The sequence below is a fragment of the Pleurodeles waltl genome, chromosome 2_2 (genome assembly GCF_031143425.1).
Source record: "Pleurodeles waltl isolate 20211129_DDA chromosome 2_2, aPleWal1.hap1.20221129, whole genome shotgun sequence".
NCBI classification, from domain to species: Eukaryota; Metazoa; Chordata; class Amphibia; order Caudata; family Salamandridae; genus Pleurodeles; species Pleurodeles waltl.
In genome coordinates this window covers 143,650,217-143,676,926 of record NC_090439.1, presented here as the reverse complement: position 1 = coordinate 143,676,926, position 26,710 = coordinate 143,650,217, and positions in this window count along the sequence as shown.

The window sequence follows — 26,710 nt, the reverse complement described above, 5'->3', positions numbered from 1 at the left end:
CTCCTCCTGCAGAAAAGGCACAGGGCGTCTCAAGGAAAGGTTATGCAACATGCAGCATGCCACGATTATGTGGCAGACCTTCTTGGGTGAGTAGCACAGGCATCCACCAGTCAGATGGCAACACCAAAACATGGCCTTCAGGAGGCCAAATGTACATTCAATTAGCCTTCTTGTTCGTCCAAGTGCCTCATTGTAACGTTCCTCAGCCCTTGTCCTGGGATTCCTCACAGGGGTCAGTAGCAGTGATAGGTTGGGGTAACCTGAGTCACCTGTAAATATCGTTGGACAACTGTTAGCCACACACTATCCCTTATGGCCCACACCATACCCATATACCAACATCCCCAGGGTTGGAACCAGGGCTCATCTATTAGCACGGTGCTTCTGTAGTTGGCCCATCACATTTGGGATGCTGCTATTTCTCAGGATAAAGGCATCATGCACCGACCCAGGATACTTAGCATTGACATGGGAGATGTACTGGTCTGCCAAGCACACCTTCTGCACATTCATTGAGTGAAAACTTTTTCGATTTCTGAAGACCTGTTCATTTTGCTGGGTGTGGATAAATGCAATATGTGTTCAATCAATCGCCCCAATTACGTTGGGGAAATGTCCCATTGCATAGAAGTAAGCCTTCACCATGTTCAAATCCTCCACCTGGGGGAAAACAATGTAGCTGCACATGTGTTTAATGAGGGCAGCCAACACTCTTGTCAGCACAATTGAGAACATTGGCTGTGACATTCCTACTGCCAAGCCCACTGTCACTTGGAAAGAACCAGTTGCCAAGAAATGGAGCACAGACAGGACTTGCACAAGAGGGGGATCCCAGTGGGGTGACAGATAGCAGATTTCAGGTCAGGCTCGAATTGGGCACACAGCTCCGGGATTGTGGCCCTGTCAAGTCTGTAGGTGAGGATAATGTGCCTGTCCTCCATTGTTGCCAAGTCCACCAGGTGTCTGTTCATTGGGGGATGTCTCCATCTCCTATTCATCCGCAGTGGTTGCAATCTATGGGGCAAAAGAGCGAGGAGCTGGTCATAAAATGTACATTGTAGCCACTACAGTTCAATGCATGATGTGAATTCTAAATGTATTAGTGGCATATACAATTGTGATCTGTGATGGTTATGTTACATGCACTGCTCCCCACTGAAATGGCGTCTGCAAGTCCTGTATGGAGGGACAGATAGAAGTGAGGTAATTCCGCTGACATTGTACGCTGTTGTTTGTGTGTGTCATAATATGGTGAACGGATATCAGCCGCCGCTGTGGTAAGTTGGCGGCCGTCAGCATGGCGGTAAGTAGGATTTACTGCCAGAGTCATAATGAGGGCCATAATGTGATGCAAGAAGGTATGAGTCAGATGATAACCAAAGATGGCACACTCTTGTCTGTGGAATGAAATGGACCACCTCTGTAATTGTTTCAATCCATTAACTGATTTCCATGTGTGACTACATACATTATCCCATCAATACGGGTAGAACATGCATGACATTGCAGAATGAAATGCATCACTAAGAAAAAAGGAAACACGCTGATATGTAGGCACAATGGTATGTTGGCTGCAGTTATGGGACAATCTTGTCCATTGACATTGCCCAGTTACGAAGGGAAAGTCGTTTTCTTCACCTGCAGGCCTTTAGCAATGTAAGCTGTTAGACCAGGCATCCTTTGCGTGGTCTCCCTTTCCTTTTTGCCTCTGTTTCCCAGGTTGTTGTTGTGTGCTGGATTCTGTTTTTGCTGTTTTTGGTACCCTGGGAACTTTACCACTGCTATCCAGTGCTGAAATGCAAGTGCCCCTAAACCAAATGTGTATGTAATTGGTTCATCCATGATTGGCATATTTTATTTACTGGTAAGTCCCTAGTACAGTGCACTAGACGTGCCCAGGGCATGTTAATCAAAAATGACGAGTGGGCCTGCAGCACTGGTTGTACCACCCACATTACTAGCTCTGTAAACATGGCTCAGACCTGCCACTGCAGTGTCTGTGTGTATAGTTTTAAACTGTCAATTCGACTTGGCAAGTGTACCCACTTACCAGGCCTACATCTTACTTTTTCTTACATGTAAGACACCCCTAAGGTAGGCCCTAAGTAGCTCCATGGGCAGGGTGCAGTGAATGTTTAAGGTAGGACATATACTAATGTGTTTACTATGTCCTAACAGTGAAATAGTGCTAAATTCAGTTTTCACTGTTGCAAGGCCTATCCTTCTCATAGGATAACATGGGGGCTACCTTTAAATATGATTAAAGTGTAGATTCCCTTTAGGAGTGGATGGACAAGTAGAGTTTGGGGTCTCTGAGCTCACAATTTAAAATATCATCTTTTAGTAAAATAGATTTTAAGATTATGGGGGTTATTACAACATTGGCGGCAAAAGCCGCTTACCGCCGCGCAGAAGACCGCCAACACACCACCGCGGCAGCGGAATTCCGCCACGATCATTATGACCCACAGCTCGGAATCCGCCAAAATTGAGACACCCACACAAGTCCGCCACACCAAAGGTCAGTGATAAACTGGCAAAAACAAAACCTCCACCGTCATGCCAACAGAAATACGCCCACACTATCACGACCCGCGAATCCATGCGGCGGTCTTTCAACCGTGGTATTCCATTGGCGGTACACACTGCCGCGCTCAAAATACACACACTCTTACAAAACACTACCATATTGGACAATTCAAAATACACACACCTAAGACACACACCCAATACAATATAAAACACACACCCACATCACCCACAAACCCCCACGACCACAATTGCGACAGAAAGCCAGAGAGAGACACTACAATCTACAACCAAGCATCCACAGGCACACAATACCATCACCCACATAACATCCACGCACCTCACACAGCACACCACTAAATATCGCCCTATACATCACAACACACACCACCCCACCCCACACATCACCCACCCCATTACACGGAAAAGACACCCCAGGTTCTCTGAGGAGGAGCTCAGGGTCATGGTGGAGGAAATCATCCGGGTAGATCCACAGCTATTCGGATCACAGGTGCAGCACACCTCCATAGCTAAGAAGATGGAGCTATGGCGAAGAATAGTGGACAGGGTTAACGCTGTGTGACAGCACCCAAGAAATAGGGATGACATCAGGAAGAGGTGGAACAACCTACGGGGGAAGGTGCGTTCCGTGGTCTCAAGATACCACTTTGCGGTTCAGAGGACTTGCGGCGGACCCCCACAACTCACAACATAGGAGGAGCAAGCCTTGGCTATTCTGCATCCTGAGGGCCTCGAAGGAGTAGCTGGAGGAATGGACTCTGGTAAGTCAAACTTTAACTACTATAGCTCCCACCCTACCTGCATGCCATCACATACCCCCACCCTCGCCCTCACACCCATCACTCCTACTCCTCACAAATGTCTCAATATCACAAACCACACACCCCAACACCAAGCCCTGCATGCAACAACAATGCATGGACACCCATCACAAATGCATGGCCACTGCACATACCCATACACCCCCCTAAACCATCATCACACAAGGTCCCACACAGGAATGCAAGCACTGGGGTACACGGTCACCCACCCATTGCACACCATGGTACACCCAGATACAATAATCATGCTTTTATACCCCTGCAGGACCCCTACCCAACGTCAGCGCACAGGAGGGTCCACACATGTCCACACCACCAACAGAAGAGGCACACAGTGATGACAGCAGCTCTGTCCAACTGGATCTAGACGACCAGCCCGGCCCATCTGAGACCTCAGGACAGTCGGTTCCCCTCACACTGGCACAGGCCACTACAGAGCTTGCCCCCTCTGGAAACACCAGCACAGCACCCACCCAGCGGGCCCATACCTCTGTCCTCAAGACACGTCAAGCAGCAGTGTGTCCACCACTACAGGGAACCCAGGCTAACCCACCACGCCAACAACAACAGGGACGTGAGGGCAGTGGCAGTGGGCACACCGTTCAGGGGACAGAGGCCCAAGAAAACAGGGGAACTGGGAGGGCTGCTGTGCGACAGGGGGAGGACAGGCCAAGGGAACCCACTCTCCACGAGGCCCTCTCCAACATCACCAACCACCATTCCCAGGAGACGATGGCAACGGTACTGGCCAAGTTTCAGGAGACCCAGCGGCTGCAGGAGGAACAGTATTTGGGCTTCAGGGAGGAACTCAGATCCATCAATTCCACCCTGTGCACCATCGTGGGGGTGCTGAAGGAAGTCCTCAACACCAGGAGGGACACTGTGGCACAACAAGGGGCCCCTGACACTAGCCTGGACGATGAACTGCCCACCACCTCCGCCGGCGCTAGTGGACAGGAGGCACTGCCACAGGACCACTACACCAGCACCCCACCCCCTGCAGAGGGAGAACCACCCCGCAAACGGTCCCTGAGATCCAGGACAAAGACAGACAACGATGCCAAGACCCCTGCCAAGAAATGAGACCGCCCGGAATGTCATCCTTTTGTCCCACCTTGTCACCCTGTCCATCCTCAAACTGCCCCAGCTCCACTTCCTATGCCCCTTTGGACAATGCACCTGTGAGACTAATAGCTTGGACATTCCTCCACCATCACCCATCACCAATTTATAACCCCCTCCAATATTGAGCACTTAAAAAAAAAACCTGAAAGCACAAAACAATCTGGAGTCTGTATGTGATTTCGAAATAGTGCATTAGCAATTACAGTGACAAAATGCTCTTTCAATTGTGAAGTCAACATACCTATGTCACACAGCTCTAGTCCATGAGGAAACAATGCAGATGTCAAACAGTGGGACCCACATCTGTGAAATCGTAAGGGAAAGTAACAACTCAGTGACCATACACTGGGTGAAAAGGACAGACAGTAGAGAGGTAGTAGTGTTAAAGTACATGCAGTAGGCAGGTTTGTATTCTTACCTGTGTCTCACTGGAAGTATTGCAGGATCACAGAGTTCCTGTTGTCGATGTCCTCTTCATCTGCTTCCTCATCTTCGCTGTCCACAGGCTCTACAGCTGCCACAACACCTCCATCTGGACCATCCTCCTGCAGAAAAGGCACCTGTTGTCGCAAAGCTAAGTTGTGAAGCATACAGCAGGCCATGATGATCTGGCACACCTTCTTTGGTGAGTAGAATAGGGAACCACCTGTCATATGGAGGCACCTGAACCTGGCCTTCAGTAGGCTGAAGGTCCGCTCTATAATCCTCCTAGTTCGCCCATGGGCCTCATTGTAGCGTTCCTCTGCCCTTGTCCTGGGATTTCTCACTGGGGTCAGTAGCCATGACAGGTTGGGGTACCCAGACTCACCTGCAAATGGCAAGGGACAACTGTTAGACACACACTAACTATTAGGGACATCTCCAAACCCAGACACCTAGTCACACTGTTTTGGGTCCATGTCCTCACCTAATAGCCACACACAGAGCCTCTGGAGTTGCCCCATCACATAAGGGATGCTGCTATTCCGCAGGATGTAAGCGTCATGCATTGAGCCAGGGAATTTGGCATTAACATGGGAGATGTACTGATCTGCCACACACACCATCTGCACATTCATCGAATGGTAACTCTTCCGGTTTCTGTACACCTGTTCACTCCTTGAACCTCCAAGGCCACATGTGTCCCATCAATAGCACCTACGATGTTGGGGAAATGTCCAAGGGCACAAAAGTCACCTTTCACTGTAGGCAAATCCTCCACCTGTGGGAACACGATGTAGCTCTGCATGTGTTTCAGCAGTGCAGACAACACTCAGGCCAACACGTTGGAAAACATAGGCTGGGACATCCCTGATGCTATGGCCACTGTATTTTGAAAAGACCCACTTGCAAGGAAATGGAGTACTGACAGCACCTGCACTTGAGGGGGGATTCCTGTGGGATGGCAGATAGCTAACATCAGATCTGGCTCCAACTGGGCACACAGTTCCAGGATTGTGGCACGATCAAGCATGTAGGTGATGATTACATGTCTTTCCTTCATTGTCGACAGGTCCACCAGCGGTGTGTACACCGGAGGATGCCGCCATCTCCTCACATGTCCCAGTGGACGGTGCCTATGAAGGACAACAGCGAGCACAGAGTCAACCAACTCAGAGGTACGTAAACACAGCTTACTCAGAAAACCATTCATAACCCAAATTTTGCCTGTGTGAGTGTTGAGGCAAGGCCTAGGTATGTGTGACGCAGTTAAAAGTAAAGCCATGTGGGCCCCTGAAATGGCGGCTGCCTGACCTATAAAGTGGGACAATGGGATGTGAGGTAACTGCGCTGGCTTTGTACACCGTCGCGGTAAGCGGTCGAAGACCGCGGCGCAATTCTGCATTGGTTAACATTGGGCCCTATGGGTCCCAGGAGCCAATGACGATGTACGCCGACGGTGACGGTACGCACTGCCGCGGACGTGACCGCCATTTTCTATCTGTTCAATCACTCAATACCTGATCTTCGACAGGAGAGGACCTACACTGCATGTGCTGCTGTGACCTCGGTCTGGAAGAGACAATGACTCGAGTGTCTGGGGAAAGAGCCCCTGCCTTTGCATCGGAGGAGTTGGAGAAACTCGTGGATGGGGTCCTCCCCCAGCACACGCTACTCTACGGTCCTCCAGACAAACAGGTAAGTACACAGGGAGCATGTTGTATGGGCTATGCCTGTGTGGAGATGGTTGGATGTAAGAAGGAAGGGGGAGAGTGCTGCGTGCATGAAAGACAGTGAATGCATGTGCCATATGGCAAGGGTAGGGATGGGGGCCAATCAGTTGGACGGTGCAGTTGGTAATAACTTCTCTTTTTCCCCTGCACATTTCATGTAGGTCAGCACCCACCAGAAAAAAGGTATTTGGTGTGCCATCGCCAACGACGTCCGGACCCTGGGGTCTACCACAGACGGAGCACCCACTGCCGGAAAAGATGGGAGGACATTCGCCGTTGGAGCAAGAAGACGGAGGCTCAGCTGGGGATGGCCTCCCAACGTTGGAGGGGTGCCCACCGCACCATGACCCCCCCTGATATTCAGGATCCTGGAGGTGGCCTACCCAGAGTTGGATGGGCGCTTGACGGCATCACAGCAGCCACAAGGGGGTGAGTACACTCTCATTCTGCTGACTTTGTGCACAGTGGAGGTGTCTGGGTGGGGGAGGTGGGCTGTGGGTTTCCCTAGGCCAGGGTGAGTTCCGTAGGCAAGGCCCCTCCGGAGGAGTTGGAGAAACTCGTGGATGGGGTCCTCCCCCAGTACACGCTACTCTACGGTCCTCCAGACAAACAGGTAAGTATACTGTAAGCATGCTGTATGGGCAATGCCTGTGTGGAGTGGTGTGGATGAAAGATGGAGGGGGGAGAATGATGCGTGCTTGAAACGACGGTGAGTGCATGTGCCACATGGCAAGGATAGGGATGCGGGCCAATGACTGTGATGGTGCAGTTGGTAAGAACTTCTCTTTTTCCCCTGTACAATTCATGTAGGTCAGCGCCCACCAGAAGAAGGATATTTAGCGTGCCATCGCCAAGGACATCCGGACCCTGGGGTTCTATCACAGACGGAGCACCCACTGCTGGAAAAGATGGGAGGACATTCGCCGCTGGAGCAAGAAGACGGCAGAGGCCCAGCTGGGGATGGCCTCCCAACGTGGGAAGGGTGCCCATCGCACCATGACCCCCCTGATGTTCAGGATCCTGGCGGTGGCATACCCGGAGTTGGATGGGCACTTGAGGGCATCACAGCAGCAACAAGGGGGTGAGTACACTCTCATTCTGCTGATTCAGCACGCAGTGGAGGTGTCTGGGTGGGGGAGGTGGGCTGTGGGTTTCCCTAGGCCAGGGCGAGTGTGCTAGTTAAGTCCCCTTTTTCAGGCAGACCCTGTGGCACCCCACCCCACCTGGGTACAGTGCCAACTACATCTAGTCAGGCTCCTGTGACATCCATGTGTGCATATATCGGCCATAGACTTGTAGGCCATGTCCCAGGGATTGAATAGTGGACCCCAAGTGCGCAGCGTAGTGCAGGGGGCTTCTGTGTCTGTCGTGTCCACCAATGGTAGCGGTAATTCATGCACTCAACATGTCTTTCTTCTGTCTTCCCCCCCCTTTTTGTGGTCTCCCTGTACCTGTGTGCATTAGCATCATCAGGTGGAGGAGCAGTGGCACCGGAGCAGGAGGGAGCTGCATCCCACATGGCTCTGGTGGGCGACACTACGGTGTCTGATTTTACCAGTGGGACGGAGGGCGAGGGGGGCTCCACGGCGGGGACAGGAGCTGACACCAGTGATACGGACTCGTCCTCTGATGGGAGCTCCCTTGTGGTGGTTGCCCCATCTGTGCCCCCCACATCTACAGGTACAGCTTCCACCCCCCCTCCAGCACCGCCCTCCCAGCAGCCCCTCATTCTTTGCCCCGTGCCCGCTCACCTAGGAGTTTGAGCATCTCCTTCGCCCCAGGCACCTCAGCCCCTGCCCCAGTCACCCCTGCTGCCCTCAGTGAGGAGGCCATTGACCTCCTCAGGTCCCTCACTGTTGGGCAGTCTACCATTTTGAATGCCATCCAGGGTGTAGAGAGACAGTTGCAACAAACCAAAGCATTCCTGGAGGGCATTCATTCTGGTCATGCAGCCCTTCAACTCTGGCCTCAGCACTGATGGCAGCCATTGTCCCTGTCTCTAGCCTCCCCCCTCCAACTTCCTCCACCCAGACCGAATCCCCTGTACCTCAGCCTACCCCAAGCACACCATCAGACCAGCATGCACACACCTCAACACACCAAGGAAGCTCAGACAAACATAAGCACCACGCATCCCACAGGCACTCGCACAAGCATCACACATATGCAGACATACCAACATCCACTGCCTCCACTGTGTCCCCCTCCTCCTCATCTCCCTCTTCCCTCCCTGTCACGTCTCCACTCACACCTGCATGCACTACATCTACAGCCACTACTTCATCACCAGCACACCCACCACCACACCCCGCTCACGTGCAGTCACCACCCCCACTACCATTCACACATCCCCTGTGTCCTCTCCCAGTGAGTCTGTGACGCCACCTCCCAAGGTACTCAAATGCAGGCACACATCCACCCAACAGCCATTCACCTCACAACAGCCTCCAGCGCATGCACCCTCACCCAAAGTCACCAAACGTACACCTCCTACAACCACAACCTCTTCCTCCACTCCCAAACCCCCTCCAGCTACCCGTCCCAGTGTTCCTAAGAAACTTTTCCTGTTCACTCTTGACCTCTTTCCCTCACCTCCCCCACCCCTTCAGTCTCCTAGGGCCCGACTCTCCAGGTCCCAACCTAGCACCTCAGCCACAACATCGGCGGGACCAGTGGTGCCAGTAGTCACCGGATTCTGGAGTGCACCAGGCAGCAGGGCAGCCAGTGTGGCAAGGAGCACCCAAAACCACAGACTTTAGATCCCTTCTTGAAACCTAAAGAAACCTCTGCCTGGAGAAGAGCTGAAGAGCTGAGGAAAAAGATCTGCCCTGCCTGTGACTGTGCTTTGTAGAGCTATCCTGCAGATGCTGCTTCTGCTTGTGCGGGAGGACAAACACTGGACTTTGTGTGCCTTCCTGCTTGTGCTTGTGAAGAACTCTCCAAGGGCTTGAAAATGCACCACCAGCTTTGCAGCTGAACTTGATGCTCAACCTGCAGGGAGGCTGTGGAAACGACATGCAGCATCGCTGACGGAGGCTGGCGAGATCACAACCCACACTGCACGGTTTTTGGTTCACCGAGCGGCAGGATTTCCGACACCAACATCGCTGGGCGTGTAAAAATGACGCCTGCCCGGACCCGAGAGTGCTTGTCTGGATCAACGCATCACTCTCCTGCAGAGAGAAGAAACGACACACGCCTATCCGGCCGAAGGAGAAACGACGCACAGTCTCACTTGTGAGTGATAGCGACGCATCGCAGGCTTCTTTCGATAGACACTCGCCCGTGAGGTGTTATTTTGTGACGCAACCCAGGTACATTTTCATGCTAACAGCGTTAGTGTTGTGTTTAAAAGGACACGAAGACTCTTGTTGGTTTTTAATTAATAGCATGACTTGTGTATGTTGGATATTTGTCACTTTGGTCTTGTTTTGTTTAGGTAAATATTCTCTATGTTTCTGAACCTGTGTTGTGTCATTTTGTAATGCTTTTATTAAGTTACTGTGTGTGTTGGTACAAATACTTTACACCTAGCACTCTGAAGTTAAGCCTGCCTGCTCGTGCCAAGCTACCAAGGAGGTGAGCAGGGGTTAGCTGAGGGTGATTCTCTTTTACTGTGACTAGAGTGAAGGTCCTTGCTTGGACAGGGGATAACCTGACTGCCAACCAAAGACCCAATTTCTAACATAAGCCATGTCACATCTATGATGGGTGCTAAAATATCACAGACTGCGATGAGGCACCAGCATCAATCATACACTGAAGATCACTTGATCCTGGGTGGTAGATGTCTGCATTCAAATTTCAAATATGCCCATACACATAGCAAAGGACAGTGATCGCTCATCCAGTTAACTATTGTCTGTGACATTCAGGGGATGTGATCAGTGGTTCAGAAATCACACCCATCCCAACTGTAAATTGTTCATGATTGTTCACTGTGCATAGCCATTTGTTGACCCTCTAGAGAAAGTGGCATGGAGATTCACAACAGGTTTGTACTAGGTTCCAGGTTCAGAAGGCAAGGTACCCCACTTTGATTATATCACGTCAACACAAACAATATCCCATCAACTGTGTGACACATGGCTAAGCCCTCATTGTCAGGGGGAGCTGTCTGTGCCCCACTCATTCACCAGGCAATGGAGCAGGCAGGAATTTGCAGTGCACTCATCCCAGGTGGCTACTGTGCTGCCCTCAAATGCCCATCCAGCTCCAGGTTGGCCACCGCAAGAATGTGGATCATTGGGGGGTTGTGGTCCAATGGGCACCCCCCCACTTCTAGGCCTAGTGTCTCAGGTCCTCCCACCTCTTGCGACAGTGGGCGCTCCACTGGCTGTGGACCCCAGGGTCCATACCTTCTTGGCAAAGGCTCTTCAAATCCCCTTCTTCTGATGGGCATTGACCTGCATGGATGCAAATGACAAGACAAGGAAATTATGTAAAAAAAGTGCCCCATCCAGAGTCACATACATGTCTGTACACTAAGCTAATAACATCATGTATTGCCCTGACTGGCCAGGTGAGGCACATGCCAGTCACTGAGTACAGTGAAATGACAACAAACACTTCCTGATCAGAAGACTAACCGACCACCCTGCTCAGGCCCTCCACTGACCAGGTAGGCCAAATTATATTTTGTGGGCCATGCGCAAGCAATGAGAGTGTGCTCAGAAGCACAGTGAGACACATGACAACTCTGTGGCTTCTGAGAGGTGAATTCCATAGGCACAAAGATTTCAAATCACTCACACTCTGTCAGGATGGTTATCCACCAACATTTACTCCAGCCTAGTGCCAGGACACAAGATCCAACCCACAAATGGGTAACAATGAAGGGACTGGCATGGTGGGTACAGGAGGTTCATAACCTACCCAGCTGTAGACATTGGGCCCACAGACACATACTCATTCCACTTCAGGGGGTGGGTTAATGTATCATCCACCTGTGAAATATAACATGCTTCTGGAATTGTTTCCATCCTAAAGTGATGGCATCCAACAAACAAAGGCATGCTTTGTCCATTGTCAGTCATGTAACACAACAATCAGACTATCATGGCTACGCAGGATTAATCACACTGTCTGCACTGTGAGACTGACATGTATGTTGTAGGCCTGCACAGGACAAATGTGACCTGTATAATTATGACAACAGGGCTGTAGGAGTAAGGGACCTGTCAGGGGTCAGAAACATGCATTGACATTGATGCCTAGTACACATTGATCACAGAGCTTTGACTGTCCTTCCAATACCATCTACATACTTCTCAGTTAAAGAACCACAGGAAGCTTCATCTTAGGACAGAGACCAGAGTGGTCAACATGACAGGATGTCCTGTGAGACAGGTAGTGACACAGTATCACAGTTGCATAGTCAAAATGACTCAACTCAATCCTAGACTTGGACCCAAACAGTGAGATACAGTTGACCGACACTGGTCTCTGTAGGATGAGAAGATGGAACCTGCATGAAAATTGATTCTCATCAATTCCATGCATGACAAAAGATCATGTAGCCAACAGCAATTTACCATTTGATATGTATGCGGCAACCAGAAGGACAGAGTGAGTCTGTATATGCCTCCAAATGAAAGATGAGCACAGCCAGATTAGGTGGGTGAAGCTCAGTGGCAAACATACACATGGCTCAGTTAACACACACCTCACACATACAATATGCCCATGCTGTCCATGCTGTCATGGATATATAGGTGCTCTCACATTGTAAACATCCATGTGTTAAGTGTCGTATAGGCATGGATGAGGAGTCCCTTCATCTAGTTTAGTGCTCCCGCATGTGGAACAAGATGGTACACTCAAAACACACACACACAAGTCAGCTACTCAACATTTGGCACTGATCCCAGTTACATGCACAATACTTCTCCCTTTGTCACCACACCACGGCACACCCAGGGGCCTGACTTTACATACTGTTCACCATGGCCTCAATCTAGCCTGTGAGGAGTAGAACTGTGTTGAAGTACAGGGCAAAATAGTGTACATGAGGCACTTACCTGCTCATCTAGTGCACCACACAGGGGTTGGACCTCCTCCACTAGCTTCTCAAGCTCCTCCATAGAGAGGGCTGGGGCCCTATCACCTGCTGGACCTGGCATGATTGCTCCCAGAGGCGGTACACAGCAGCTCGGGTTGTCTTGCTGGCAGCAGTGTCAGGAGTCAAGTGAGGGATGTTGCAGAACATGCGGTCACGTCTACCACATAGGCAGCCATCACCACCAGTGGACACAGCCATTGGCCCAAGACTTCCACCAGCAACAACGGTAGCCAATGGCAGTGTCTGCCTTGATAGCATCTGCCTACCACAGAGTCCAGTGGAGTAGGTAGGCACCCTCCATTTGAGGGGCATAAAATGTGGTTTATGGCCAAACAAAATGTGTCACAAGTGCAAAAATGTTAGTTGTGAGTGCTGGTCTTCTCCTGGCATGTAGATCCTTTGACTATTTTACCCATTTGGGCATATGCTATGCACGTATGCCAACTTGCTCTGCGGTACAGCCCACCCCGTAAACATTATGTTATGTGATATCAACTCACAGTCTTAGTGGCACGTCTCAAGCACAAATAGTTGCCATCCAGGTAGATGATGTGTACACAGTTGTGGGCATGCAAGGGAGAGACATGTTACTTCTGTGTGATAGACAGTGGTGATGTGTACGCTATATAATGTCCTCAACCTCAGATATGTCTTGTCAGAGTTTGTGAATGACATGCATATATGTATGGTGCACGGGAACTTTAAATTATGTCTATACTCATTTTGTGTCCCACTTAGGTACCCATGAAGGAGAAGGATCTGACATCCTCCTATGTACCTTCCGCTGGCAGACCTTCAGGCCAAAGAAGACAGACACATCATCCAGACCTACCACCTGAATAGGCAATCAAACATAGACCTCTGTCATCAGCTGGAGCCAGATCTGATGCCTGCCATTAGTCATCCAAATAGCTTCCCGCTCATCACACAAGTCATGGCAGTGTTGCTCTCCTGGCAACGGGGTCCTTCCACAATACAGTGCCACTGTCTGCTGGGATGTCCAAGCCTATGTTTAGTATAGCATTGAAGGATGTACTCTCAACCATGGTGAAACACCTGGACAGCTACTTCCGATTTCCTTAGAATGAGGATTTTTCCCATGTGAAGGCTGACTTCTATGGTTTGGCACACATCCCATATGTGGTGGAAGCCATTGATGGTACACATGTAGTCTTGGTTCCACTGTGTGGCAATGAACAAGTCTACCGGAACCGGAAGAGTTCTATTCCATTAATGCCCAGATTGTTTGTTTGATCGACTTTTGCAATTCACAGATCTATGCCTGTTATCCAGTTTCAGTCCATGAAACCTTTATCATGCTGAACAGCGCAATTATACAGCTGATGTCCCGACTGTACCCAGAGAGGGCCTGGCTGTTTGGTAAGTTACATATGTCATGTAAATTTTATCAGGCAATGTCTGTTGCTATGAACATGATGGGAGGGACTCACAGTTGCACATATGTTGCATTCCCGTATTGGGGACTCTGCATACCCAAACTGTACATGGTTGTTGACACCGGTGAGGAACTCAAGTACGCAAAGGGAAGTCCACTTCAACGATGCCCATGGAAGAACATGGGGCCATATTTATACTTTTTGACGCAAAACTGCGCTAACGCAGTTTTGCGCCAAAAAAATTAGCGCCGGCTAAAGCCATTCTGAAGCGCCATGCGGGCGCCGTATTTATTGAATGGCGTTAGCCGACCGGCGCTGCCTGGTGTGCGTGAAAAAAAATCACGTACACCAGGCAGCGCCGGCGTAGGGAAAAATGGCGTTTGGGCGTCCAAAAATGGGGCAAGTCAGGCTGAGGCAAAAAAAAATGTCTTAACCCGATTTGCACCCAGACGCCATTAACATGACTCCTGTCTTAGCAAAGACAGGAGTCATGCCCCCTTGCCCAATGGCCATGCCCAGGGGACTTCTGTCCCCTGGGCATGGTCATTGGGAATAGTGGCATGTAGGGGGGCACAAATCAGGCCCCCCTATGCCCAAAAAAATAATTTACAAAAATACTTACCACAACTTACCTTTTCTTCCCTGGGATGGGTCCCTCCATCCTTGGGTGTCCTCCTAGGGTGGGCAAGGGTGGCAGGGGGTGTCCCTGGGGGCTTGGGAGGGCACCTCTGGGCTCATTCTGAGCCCACAGGTCCCTTAACGCCGGCCATGACCCAGGCGCTAAAATCCGGCGCAAATGCAGGTTTTTTAGTCCCGCCCACTCCCGGGCGTCATTTTTGCCCGGGAGTATAAATAAGACGCATATGCATCGCAGTCATTTTTTAAGACGGGAACGCCTACCTTGCATATCATTAACGCAAGGAAGGTGTTCACACAAAAAAATGACGCTAACTCCATGAACTTTGGCGCTAGACGCGTCTAACGCCAAAGTATAAATATGGAGTTAGTTTTGCGTCGAATTTGCGTCGAAAAAAATGACGCAAATTCGGCGCAAACGGAGTATAAATATGCCCCATGGTGTGTCATGGAGCTGGCTTTTGGGCTTCTGAAAGCCATATTTCGCTGTCTGGGCAAGACAGGTGGGGCACTCCTCTACTAATCCAAAAAAGTTTTTAAGATCATTGTGGCCTGCTGCATGCTACACAATATTGCCCTGAGGAGGAGCATCCCATATATACCAGATGAAGAGGAGCTAGCAGCGCCACCGGGTGAGCCCCCTGAAATGCCAAGTGACGATGACAGTGATGAAGAGGAAGGTGAAAACATACAGGCAGATCTCATCAATCTCTACTTCACCTGAGGGTAAGTATGTCAGGTGATGTGATTTCTGTGACTGTCTGGGGAAGTGTAGGTGTCAGGATATGTTGAGTGAGGGCATCCCATCCTATGCAGTATACAGGTACACTTTGCTGCGTAAGTCAGATTAGGACATGTAAGTACCTTTATGATCTGCCTTGTTTGTGTCAGTCTCATTGCAATGTGAGTGTCTCTACAGTACTTTGTGATGTTGTGTGGGCCTGTGTATGAATTTTCATGCCTTTACTCCTAGTATTCAAATTTTTCACCCAGGTCTCTTCATCATGCCATCCTCATGTGGGCATTTCAGAGTTGTGATACTGGTTGGTGGCAGTAACTATTCTGACAAGTGAAATGGATGTGGGTTGATCCAAGTGATGTTGGTCACAGATTTGGGGTGTATGGGTCCTGGGGGGAGATCAGAAGTTCACAATACACTTGTGACTTGTGCTGTGATGGGCCAATTGTTTCATATGTGTGCCCATGTGGCCTTGTTACAGGTCATCCAGTGCAATTCATGCATTCTCCCTTCACATTGTATGTACAGTGGTCATGTATTATCTTTTTGTGGCTGTCAATGTGTTTCCACATAGCAGGCCAGAGTGCTTGTGCAAACACCATTGACACATGTTATCATCATACTACCAGATGCTTGGTCATTGTAATAGGATGGTTCTAGGATCAGGAAATTATGTACTGCCCTCTGGCTGTGCCCTGGAGTATGTAGAAATGTCAGACCTGGTTTGATATTTGGTAAGCTCAAGTCGGTGACAACATCCACTCATCTGATGGTCTATTCTAAGGGACAAGGTTTGACAAAGCACATTCTACTGTGATCTGGGGGGTGGTCGCTTTGGGATATCTGGCCTGACTCAATGTGGGTCTGATGTTCTTGGTTATGGCAGTCCAGACCTTTTAACTGCCTATGTGCAGTACAGTGCAATAAAATGTTTGGTGTGACTAGACCTTTGTGATATTTTGTTGCTAGTCATCACCAGCATGACACTACCTGAGACCCTTCCCTCCTTCCATTACCATGGTATGTCTTCCTCCTGTGCTTTACATGAGTTTAACATTCAACATTTCAATTTTTTTTTAAAAAGAGGTAGTGGGTAGGGTTTTTGTGATAGATGTGCTATTTACATATGTACACAGAATAATTGTGAAACTGAAAAGTAAGTAAGATTAAGTGATAAGTCATGGGGGATGTAATCAATAGAGTAGATGCCACAACATTTGAAATGCAAAGTCCAAATTTGTGGCACACAAAGGAGTTCCATCAGGAAGAGGTCACTTACTGGCAGTGGTTGGTGTCTTGCTATCCGCTCCTCCTGGAGTCTTGGATGGACGTCCCCATTGCGGGGGTTCAGTAGCTATAGAGGTATGGGTGCCTGAGGTGAGTGCTTAGCCTGACAGGGCCTCCCTTCCAATGGCTGCCACAGATGTTTAAGGGGCTGGGGGTTTTAGGGGAATTGTTCTTCATGGTCCTTGATCAGGGTACTGCTGATCCTCTTGTTAGGGAGGCCAAGATGATGTTGAAGGCCTCCCAATTCTCTATGGCTTCCTGATAGAAGTCCCTCTGCAGCTGCTTTATCTTCCTGAGTATGGTAAGTACCCGGCCCATCATGCCTTGGGATTGTTGGTAGGCTCCCAGGACTTGGCTGATGGTGTCCTTGCGAGGAGCATCACCAGCAGCTTCTTGCCACTTGGCCACACCATCCCTCCCACGTACCCTCCCCCCACGTGCCTGCGCCTTGGTTCCAGGTTCTTCATTGTCAGAGTTGGCTTGCTGTGACTCAGGAACCTGGACTGTGGGGCATAAGATGTTAGTGACTGTCCTCGGGACACAGGTTTGGGAGCGACTGGCTGCCTGAAGATGTTGACGCCATGTAGTTGAGAGGAGTCAATGTGGTTAGCCTGCGGCTCACTGGTGTCATCTGACCAGGTTGCCTCGATGGACCAGACCCGTCCTCAACATCCACACATCCAGGAGTGGTGTCTTCACTGTGGGTATAATCCATGGGGGTTGTGACAGTCTCTTCAGTGGTGTCAGTAGTTGCAGTGGCTGCTTGACCTGTTGATATGAGCGATACAATGTTACAGTTTGTATTGTGACATCTACCTCCAATAGGTGACAGTGACATTTGGCTAGGGCCATGCACACATTGAGGTTAGCAGATTTCCCTTATCTGACAGGTTCACATGCTATCATTTGGAATGACCTGAGATTTGAGCAACAAATTTCTGTCAACTGGCTTCAGAACGTCTGAGTGCCTTAGCACTTTGATGAATGGTCATAGACCTATATCTTGCCAGCAGTTCAGGCAAAACAGTGGCTGGACAGGATGTGGTTTGGGTCATCTTAAGACCTAGTTGGCTGTTATGCAGACAGATCCAATACCTTGCAGTATATGTGATATTTGCCTCCACGTGGTCAGTACCTTGTGGTTATGTCTGCTGCCAATACCATTCAAATGATGCATCTTGGAGCCTTTGATCTGTTTTGAAGCTTTATAGCCCACATTTTGAGCTGTCTTTCCTGCCCACAACATTTCATCTTGGGATAAGTGCTCAGGATGATTCTGGGTGTGCAGCCACATCACAGGTGGTACCATGATCTGCATATTGGTCCCTCCCAGGTGGGCAAACTTCATTAATGAGTTTACAGACAGATGCACAATGTCACATGGCCACTAACTTGGTGATAGGAATTGAATGGACTTGCCCTCCTGGGATTTACAGTGATGTTTCTCCAAGTACTACATACAGTATACATGGATCATTCTCTGAGGTCAGTGCACTTCCATTGCAAGTTAATCTACAAGGATATTTGACCATATGCAGAGTGGGCTAGTGCTTTGAATTGGGTAGACCTAGCCTCATGACTTGGCAATCGTGTGTCTCTCTGTTCCTCATGCACTTGTTATGTGTTATACCCCCAGGTGAGTGCACTTCATTTGTGAATTTCCAGTAAAGTGTTATTTTGTCAGGTGTTCACTGAACTGGTACTTGGAGTGGCAGTTAGGGGTCCTCCTGTGTAATGTAGTCATTTGACTCCACGTATCACACATACCATACAGGCGTGATACTTTCTAGCTGAGTACAGTTCAATCACTGACTAGAGGTAGTAGGCTCATTGTAGCAGGGGACACTGTTGGATTAATGAGGTCACACTACTATTGCCTCCTGGCCTTGACATTTCTGTCAGTGCTTGTGATACACAGGCACACTGTACATTTGAGCTCATTTGCAGGTGAGTACACTAGTTTGGGGCTTTGCAAAACACGGTCATTTTGTTTGTGATACATAGTTCTGGTTTTGTGACTTGTAGTACAGTGCATGGTGGGAATTGTAATGTTGTCAGCCCCTGTCCTACACCCAATATACACCAATAAGGTTCCCCCAGGTGAGTCTAGTTCACATGTGAGATGGCAAACAGTGGTCTTTGGAGAGGTGGAGACTGGGCTGGAGATTGGGGTGCCAGTGTGACTTACCTAACTCCACTCCCCCAGGTATTCCTGTCAAGCCCTCAGGTTGCAGGATGGCCAAGATATTCCCCTTCCATGATGTGAGTTATAAGGGAGGAGGTGGGGGCCCACCACCATTCTTCTGGAGCTAGTGCCTGGATGCCATGGAATGGACCTTCCCCCTGAGGTTGTTCTACCTCTTCCTGGTGTCACCCCCTGTGTGCTGGGTGGTACCTACAGCATTCACTCTGTCAACAATCCTTTGCCACGTTTCAATTTTCCAGGCAATAGTAGCTTGCTGGACCTGGGCTCCAAATAATTGTGGCTCTACTCTAATGATTTCATCCACAATTACTCCAAATGCATCTTCTTTAAAACAGGGATCTTTCTTTTATGACATGGTGATTTTAAATATAGATGGGTGGGCGCTGGGAAAATGAACACGTAACAAGGAGTAAATGGAGTAGGGAATGCAGATGGTTGTGATAGGGCTGTGTTGAGGGTGTGTGTTTGGTGTAAATTGGAGGGGTGTCTATTCTATTGGATTTTGAGTTTTGGAAATGTTGTGCTGTCTTGCAGGGTCTTGCTGTGAAAATGCAAAGTATTGTGGTGTGTGAAGGGGTGTGTTTTATGGTGTGTTTTGCAGGTGTGTCTGGTGTAGGAATGTGTGTCAGCTGTGTTGTTTTCAAATCCATCCATAGTGGTGTTGCATGGTACTGTGGTGACCTTGAACCGCAGCAGTTCAGTCGGCCATTGGAAGACCGCCATGGGTGAACAGCGATTGCGACTTTTGACTTGTAGTAGGTCGGAGGTTGGTTTGATGGGCTGGCGGTGCTGGTAGTTGGACTGCCTATTTCCCACCCTCATGAGTGCTGGCGGTGTCATTTGTTTTGGCTGGCTTTTGTCAATCCTTGCTCCGTGGCTCAGAATATGGTGGTCTCTGTGACCGCCAAAATGGCAGTCTTTTGGCGTCTGCCTGTATGGTGGTCTGGCCGGTCTGACCATCAAACTCGTAATGAGGCTCTTAATCCATAGCACTGAACAATTGTATATGATTAATCAGTTCATGATTGCGCAGCAAGATTATAGTTGCATATGTATAATTTCGAAAGCTGAATATATGAGCTTTGTTTTAATATTTCTTTTTATGGTACATATAGGCCTTCATTACAACCTTGGCGGTCTTTTCAAAAGACCGCCGAGGCTGCGGGAGCAAGAATACCGCCAGTGCTGGCGGTATATCTGGCTCCCTATTATGACTTTTCCGCTGGGTCAGCTGAATAGTCACATCAACATTCTTGCCGGCTCGTAATTGAGCCGGCGGCAATGCTGATGTGCAGAGGGTGCAGTAGCACCCATTGTGCATTTCACTGCTCAAAATTCGGGCAGTGAAATGCGGGACAGGGCTATGCCTGGGGGGACAGTGACATGGACAGTGCATGGACAGTGCAGGGGCCCCCAGGGGCACCCCAAGTCCCCCTTACCGCCAGCCTTTCCATGGCGGTGTTTACCACTGTGGCCAGGCTGGTGGTCGGGGATTCATAATCCCCAGGGCAGCGGTGCTTGCACTGCTGTCCTGGGTTATAGTGGAGGGGCCGGCGGTATGGCCGTTGCTATTGTGCCACGGTCATAATAGCTGGTGGACCACCGCCAGCCTGTTGGCGGTGTTACCACCAGCTTACCGCCAGCCGCCTGGGTCATAATGAGGCCCATAGTTTGTTCATATGGGATTTGTATTATGTCAAAATGAATTAGTGAAAGATTTGTTCTGACAACAATTAATCTCTAATTAATAGTTTAAAGATTTTATGTGGATGTGTTCCCAGTAAATATATAGCCCTGCTGGTGTCATCAAAGAGGATCAATTGAATGCAAAGAATATTATTTTTAACTATCTTGTTGTAAATTATTTGCATAATTACTGTTAATGTTTTTTTAATATAGTTTGTACATTTGTAACTATTTTTAAATGTATTTGAATTATTAATTGTAATTTGGTAGTATTGTAGCGGGCTGTAGGATAAGTAGGTGTACAGGGAGGGAAGTAAATTAATTATAATTAATTTATAATTAATTTTAATTGCTAATGATTAAACCGATAATTAATTATGCACATTGTGCAAGTAATTCATGTTTTAAGTTATGTTTTAGGTGCAGTTTTGGGGGTTTGTAGGGGTAAAGAGGGGAAGGTAACTAATTATAGTTAATTAATATTTAATATTAAATATTTATTTAATTGATAATTCTGTTAATTGTGTGAATAATTCATCTTTTCCGTTATGTTTTAGGTGTAGGTTATGGGCTTGTGAGGGTCAATGGTGGGAAGCTAATTACGCATAATTAATTACTAATCAATTTTCATTATTATGAAATGTTTAATTGATAATGAATTTTGTAAATTGTGTAATTAATGTATTTTGCAAGTTATGTTTTAGGAGTTGGTTGTGGGGTTTGTAATGGTAAAGGGTGGGAAGTTAATTATTTATAATTATTAAATATTATTGTTAATGCATATTAAATATGCAATTGATAATGAATCATGCAAAGTGTGTAATTCATTTATTTTTTAGTTGTATTTTAGTTAAAATATCAGACTGGACAGAAAAATATCAAGCCACTCTTTCTTAAACAATGCATTATTTTTCTCTTCCTACTTTCAACATTTTAATCAGTGTCATGGATCAGGAGTCCCGGACCTTTGCAACCATCTAACCAGTTGTACCTTTTTTTACTGAACAAGTGAAATTGGAACATTAATCACAAGTTTCAATTGAAGCTTGTTTTTGTTTACCCAAGCCAGCAAAGTGAGCCTGAATTAAGAACCAATATTTTGTTGTTGAACTTGAATTTCGGTTACAATAACGGAGTAGAGCCTTATAGCAGAAGAAATGAAAAGAGGCATCTCAATAAAAAAAGAAACACAAACAGATTAACTTTGCTGCCCCCACACATACGTGCTTGATATTGTTTGTTGTATTTCTGTGTATTATTTGGCTGCGTACATTTACACAGTTCTTAAGGTGACTGCATTTCCTTGATTGTGACAGAATAAAACACTAAAATATGGATTGGACATAGCGGGCTTTACTCTAAAGGTTTGACTGCTAAATTAAAGTTTTGTACCATTCTATATGGAAATGGTCTTATTTTATTTTTATTTTCACTTTTGAAAACAGTATGGATGTTCAAGATACTATGGGTGATGAAGAATTCTTTGAATTATTTGGTTACTTTAGCTTTTGGGGTTAATGAATGTTAAAACCACATATTTTTTATATATTCCCGGCACATCCAACTAATTGGAGATGGAAAAGATAAAGACATAAAAACGATTTGCTCTTGTAGGAGTGTGTTTAATAATTAGAAAATAATGCCTATTTAGGTATGTTTTAGTTGGCATAAATAGACCACAACTGACATCACTGGTCCTCAGCCTTATTGCACTTACCTTATTGACGTAGATTAACGAAAATGCTGGGACAGTGGAAGTGACGTCTCTCATTTTTCCCTCCCCTCATGATATCACAGGAAGTGACCTCACATGATTTTTGTCGCTGATAACATCACAGAGATTTATGTCATGTGACCTTTGACCCTATGGGGATTGCAAAAAGTGACATAATTGAACTACACAAACCTCAGAAATATAAGCACGTTTTGAAATAAGTAACAATATTAAAGCAGATACAACTCTAATAACACTACCAGACATATATTACAAACATAGCACTGTGGTATGCCAGAGGTGTGCACTTGAGAGACAACGGAGAAGGATATCAAATGCTACCACAGCCCTCCTCTTCATGGCTGACTGTAAGTGTAGTTGGAGACTCAGTGGTGGCAAGACAGTGGTTGGTTTCACTGCACACTGCACATATCCTTTGAAAGCAATTGGTTCATTAACTCCTTGGATGCCCCGGGCGAGCTGGTCTTGTCCAGGCACACGGTTGCTGTGTGCCTGGGACAAGGCCAGCTCGTCCTGCACCCGGCCCATGGCATGGGCCTCCCTCCCACACCCCCCATTCAGGGATGGAAGGGGAGGGGCAGAAAACCACTAGAAACCAGGGATACATTTTTTTTGGTTCATTTTCTATTTTGTTTATGTGTGGGGAGAGACCCCTTAAGCAAGGGTCACTCCCGGGGGCCAAATTATTTTTAGGCCATTTCTGCCCCCTCGGGGGGGGGGTAGAAACCACTAGACACCTGGGATTTGTTTTTTTTTATACTTACGCATAAGGGGAGTGGCCCTTTGGACAAGAACCGCTCCCTGGGGGGGGGGGGGCAAAATATTTTTAGGCAATTTCTGCCCCCGGGGGGCAGAAATCCCTAGACACCAGGGATATGTATTTTTTGTATTTACTTTTTTTTTTATGTATGAGGAGCGACCCCTTAGGCAAGGGGCGATCCCCTGGGGGGGGGAGGGAATTGTATTTAGGCCATTTCTGCCCCCCTTGGGGGCAGGTTGGATTATTTTTATTAGGCCAATCTGCCTCCAAGGGGGGCTGAAACCACTAGACACCAGGGATTGTTGTGTGTGTGTATGTATGTGTTTTGTTTGGGGGTGCAGCCCCTTGGGCAAGAGTCGCACCCCATGGGAGCACATTACTGTTGGCCATATCTGCCCCCCTTGGGGGCAGATGGGCCTATTTTTGGAAAGCCCATCTGCCCTCAAGAGAGGCAAAAAGCCCACCAGAGACCAGGGAAGATTTGTTTTTCAAAATAAGAAGGTGGGGTACGGCCATACCCCCACCCCAAATAAATGGCGCCAAAGTTGTTCTGCCCACCAGTGGACAGATTGGGCAATTATCCCCGATCCACACCCCAGGGGGGGCAGCAAGTCTACTAGATGCCAGGGAATAACAAAAAATAAAGAAAATTGTGGGGTGGTGGCTTCCAAATAGCATGGGCCAGATTATGCCCCTATTCCAACTGAAGGGGGTATCAGTCTTTCAGCTCTTCCCCACACACTAAAACATCTTACCCCATAGCAAGCAAGAGGACATTTGATCATTTTGGGTTTTGTTTTACATTTGGGCCATGAGAGCTTGGAAACTCTCAAAATCGTCCCACTTGGAATGGTAAGGGCTGCACTTTTTTTTACTTTGGGACGCTGCCATGTAGAAAAATCCACAAGACCTAGACACATCTGAAAACTAAACATCTGGTTGATTCCAGGGTGGTGTGCTTCACATGCACTCGCACCATTTTCTTACCCACAATGCCCTGCAAATCTCCAACTTTGCTGGAAATCACATATTTTTGTGATGGAACCTTCTGGAATCTGCAGGAATCCACAAAATTCCTACCACTCAACATTGTCTCATCTATACCAATAAAAATTCTGCTGTGCTTGTCAGCATAAAAATGTGTTTTTTTCAAACTGCCTTTTTGGACCCGCTTTGGTTCCCCCTCAAATTTCACATATTTTTGGCTCTTCCATAAGTGAGATATCATTTTTACCGGGAGATTGAGGGGAACGTTGGATGGTAGGAAATCTGTCCCGGTGCGGTGATCCCACATTTCTGTGATTTTTTAGCTAAATTTGAGGTTTGCTGAGGATTCTATGTAAGAAAACATTGGGGGATCCGCCCATGTCACACCTTCCTGGACTCCCTCGGGTGTCTAGTTTTCAGAAATGTCTGGGTTTGTTAGATTTCCCTAGATGGCTGCTGAGCCCAGGACCAAAAACGTAGATCCCAACCCCGCAAAAACAGGTAGTTTTGTATTTGATAATTTTGATGTGTCCTGATATTGTTTTGGGGCATTTCTTTTTGCGGACACCAGGCCTACCCACACAAATGAGGTACCATTTTTATCGGGAGACTTGTGGAAATGCTGGGGGGAAGGAAATGTGTGGCTCCTCTCAGATTCAAGAACTTTCTGGCATCGAAATGTGAGGAAAAAGTGTTTTTTTGGCCAAATTTTGAGGTTTGCAAAGGATTCTTGGTAACAGAACCTGGTGAGAGCCCCACAGGTCACCCCATCTTGGATTCCCTTAGGTGTCTAGCTTTCAAAAAGGCCAAAATCTACAGCTAGGCACTTTGCAAAAAACACATCAGACTTCAATGTAAAAATGAGATGTGTACATGTTGCGTTTCCTAACGCAAGCATTATGCCTACCCACGCCCCTTGTCTTTCTCTCAATTTTTCCCTTCCAAAATGTAAGACAGTGTGTAAAAAATACATCTATTTGAGAAATGCACTGTAATTCACATGCTAGTATGGGCACCCCAGAATTCAGAAATGTGCAAATAACCACTGCTTCTCGACACCTTAGTTTGTGCCTATTTTGGAAATACAAAGGTTTTCTTGATATCTTTTTTTCACTCTTTATATTTCAGCAACTGAATTGCTGTATACCCGGGAATGCATGAAAAGCCAATGCAAGATGCAGCTCATTTATTGGCTCTGGCTACCTAGGGTTCCTGATGAACCTACAAAGCCCTAGATATCCCCACAACCAGAAGAGTCCAGCAGACTTAACGGTATATTGATTTAAAAAATATGACATCACAGGAAAAAGTTACAGAGTAAAACGTGGAGAAAAATGACTGTTTTTTCTCCTCAATTTCAATATTTTTTCATTTCAGCTGTTATTTTCTGTAGGAAACCCTTGTAGGATCTACACAAATTACCCCTTTACAAATTCAGTATTTTGTCTACTTTTCAGAAAAGTTTAGCTTTCTGGGATACAGCATTGGTTTCATACCCATTTCACTAACTGGAAGGAGGCTGAAAGCACAAACAGTCATAAAAATGTCCCAGTAAAATGCCAAAATTGTGTTGAAAAATTGGGTTTTATGATTCAAGTCTGCCTGTTCCTGAAAGCTGGGGAGATGGTGATTTTAGCACTGCAAACCCTTTGTTTTCAGAGAAAAAACTACAAGCTGCCTTCCGCAGCCCTTTTTTCCCTTTAAAAAAAAATATATATTTTGTTGCTGTATTTTGGCTAATTTCTTGGTCTCCTTCAGGGGAACCCACAAACTCTGGGTACCTCTAGAATCCCGAGGATGTTGGAAAAAAAGGACACAAATTTGGAGTTGGTAGCTGATGTGGACAAAAAGTTATGAGGGCCTAAGTGCGAACTGCCCCAAGTAGCCAAAAAAAGGCCTGGCAGCAAAGGGGTTAAGAAACCAGCAGAGACATATACCTTCAATTCTGACCACAGAGGCAGAAACTGCCCTTCATTTTCCTAGTTCTCAGATGATCTGTGTGACCTTTTAGGTGCCACTTGAAAAAAAAACATAATTTCCAGGCTTTAAGAACTTAAAGAATTGAAAGCAACTGCTGCCCCCAGAGACTGAAATAAGAAATTGCAGCAAACTCCGGAAACAAATTGTGGCCTCCAAATTAAGTGGTTCTCTGGGGACCGTTTCTGCAGAGTTTGACCTATCTGGATATTCCAGGTATAGCAAGGAAAGCTCCAGGAATCACAAAAGGCATACCAGGGATCACAGATGCGACACCTGGCAGCCCCTAAATGATGTCCATGACTGACATTCATTTGAAAGCTGCTGAAGAAAAAGCCCTTTTGTGTCAAGTTGGTGCTTTTTCCTCTTTCTGAAAATAAACCAACCAGATTTAATGTTCATGGTGACAAAGAAGTTGTAAATAAAATGAATTATTTTGTGTTCCTCAGGAAGGATGTCGTGTATCATGACATAAGCAGCACAAGTCACATTTTCAAGGCCTATCCACAGTCCAAAGCTGAGCTTCATTCATTGCCTAAAATATTTTTTTTGCTTTAATAGTGCAATATTATTTTCCTTATTTGTGGGGT